The sequence below is a fragment of the Brachyhypopomus gauderio genome, chromosome 15, assembly GCF_052324685.1.
Source record: "Brachyhypopomus gauderio isolate BG-103 chromosome 15, BGAUD_0.2, whole genome shotgun sequence".
Taxonomy (NCBI): Eukaryota; Metazoa; Chordata; class Actinopteri; order Gymnotiformes; family Hypopomidae; genus Brachyhypopomus; species Brachyhypopomus gauderio.
Window position 1 is genome coordinate 18,656,699 of NC_135225.1, and position 2,500 is coordinate 18,659,198.

Consider the following 2,500-nt stretch of genomic DNA (forward strand, 5'->3'; position numbering starts at 1 on the left):
TCCAGCGTTCTCTGGAGTGACGAATCATGCTTATCCATCTGGCAATCTGATGGATGAGTCTAGGTTTGGTGGTTGCCAGGAGACGGTACTTGTGACTGCGTTGTGCCAAGTGTAAAGTTTGGTCGAGGGGGGAATATGGTGTGGGGTTGTTTTTCAGGAGCTGAGCTTGACAGCTTAGTTCCAGTGAAAGGAACTCTGAATGCTTCAGCATACCAAGACATTTTGGACAATTCCATGCTCCCAACTTTGTGGGAACAGTTTGGAGCTGACCCCTTCCTCTTCCAACATGACTGTGCACCTGTGCACAAAGCAAGGTCCATAAAGATATGAATGGCAGAGTCTGGTGTGGATGAACTTGACTGGCCTGCACAAAGTCCTGACCTCAACCCGATAGAACACCTTTGGGATGAATTAGAGTGGAGACTGAGAGCCAGGCCTTCTCATCCAACACCAGTACATGACCTCACAAATGCTCTTCTGGAAGGATGGTCAAAAATCCCCACAAACACACTCCTAAACCTTGTGGACAGCCTTCCCAGAAGAGTTCAAGCTGTTCTAGCATAATATTGAACCCTATGGATTAGAATGGGATGTCACGCAGTTCATATGTGAGTCAAGGAAAGTGAGCGAATACATGGCAATATATTGTAAATGGAAGGAGATCTCTTGAAATGTTCTGGAAAAGAGTGGAAGGAATTGGATCCAGCAGGCAGGTAGTAGGATTGTTGGGAGTCAGAAGTTGATGGATCTTGTCTTGAAGCTGGTTTCTCTAAGTTGGGGTTAGAGATACCAGTAGGAAGGTTGGGAACAGGGGAAAAGGACTGACGGACTGCTGCAAACTTCTCTTCAAAGAAGATGACAAGATCCTCAGGAGTGAGAGAGGATGGAGGAGGGCGTGAGGGAGGGTTAAGGAGAGAAGAGAAAATACTGAACAGCCTGCGTGGGCTGGATGTGGAAGATTCAAATTTTTCTCTGTAGTTGGCCGACTTTGCTGATGTGACTTCCAATGAGAACTTTGAAAAAGGGACTGATATGAGCGGAGGTCTGAATCTAGGTCACTTCTCTTCCACTGACTCTCTGCAGTTCTTAAACCTGTGGCTGCATAGCACTTCCATCAGCCAAGAGGTGGATGGGACAGATCCCATTAGCCTGGGAGAGGGAGGGCGCAGAAGACGAAGATGAAGAGAGCGTGAGAGGAAAGTATTAGTAATTGTGTCCAGGGAGAGAGTGGAAAGGTGCTGAAGGATGAAGTCAGAGGAGAATGAGTGGGTTTGCTTCAGTAGTGAACTGACTGAGGAGGTTATGAAGCTCATGAATGAAGTTCTCAAAGGAACCTGGAGGGCAATAAATCACAATGATGTGAAGATTAGTGGGGTAGGATAGGGTATTGTAGGATAGGGAAGGGTAGGATAGAGTAGGATAGGCTAGGGTAGAGTAGGGTAGGATAGGGTAGGGTAGGGTAGGGTAGGGTGGAGTAGGGAAGGATAGGATAGGGTAGAGTAGGGTAGAGTAGGGTAGGATAGGGTAGAGTAGGGTGGAGTAGGGTAGGATAGGATAGGGTAGAGTAGGGTAGGATAGGGTAGAGTAGGGTAGGATACGGTAGAGTAGGATAGGGTAAAGTAGGGTAGGGTAGGATAGGGTAGAGTAGGATAGGGTAGGGTAGGGTAGAGGAGGATAGGGTAGAGTAGGGTAGGGTAGGGTGGAGTAGGGTTGGGTAGGGTAGGATAGGGTAGGGTAGAGTAGGGTAGGGTGGGGTAGGGTAGGATATGTTTTTGCCTAGGGTTATTTTCAAACAATGGGTCTGAAACCTTTAGGTGCACCGGCTCACCAACTCCTAAGGAGGATTCAAGAAGAGGAGGGTAGAGTAGGGTAGGGTAGAGTAGGGTAGGATAGGGTAGAGTAGGGTAGGGTAGGATAGATACAGTAGGGTAGGATAGGATAGGGTAGGGTATGGTATGGTAGTGTAGAGTAGGGTATGGTAGGGTAGAGTAGGGTAGGATAGGATAGGGTATGGTAGGGTAGGGTAGGGTACGATAGGGCAGGATACGGTGATAGCATGGAACTCAAAGGAAGAAATTGAAAGAGCAGACAAGGAAAGTTGGGTCCTAAACACCACTCTGGACACAGCAGTAGACCAGGGCCACTACCCCTACCAAGGTACCGTGGGGCATGTGTGAATGAGAAGGCAGAGGACAGAGCAGCAGGAGTGCTGAGTTCTACAGGGTGATCCAGGTTTGGGTCAGAGCCAGAAAGTGTAGTGAGTAGAGGGACGCAAGAGCTGACATGACGTCAGCCTTCTGGACAGCAGATTGGCAATTCCAGAGTCCTCCTGTCACTGTGGTCGGTGATGAACACTGTGGGAACATGTGGGTGCTGGTGTTGCAATGATTATGATGGTGTTTATGAGCTCTGAGGGATATATACACACGAATTGCACAACACATTATGGAAAAGAAACAAGTTTGGAAACAACATGGGGGTTAGTAAGTTCTGTATCTGC

General features: G+C 48.1%; 1 protein-coding gene across 1 annotated transcript in view; it reads right to left on the bottom strand.

Annotated features, from left to right (window-relative positions):
* The window catches only part of cdh23 (cadherin-related 23), a gene marked incomplete at its 5' end in the record, with an annotated part of 21,752 nt that overhangs the window by 5,882 nt on the left and 13,370 nt on the right, over window positions 1–2,500 (bottom strand). The gene's annotated exons all lie outside the window — the stretch shown is intronic.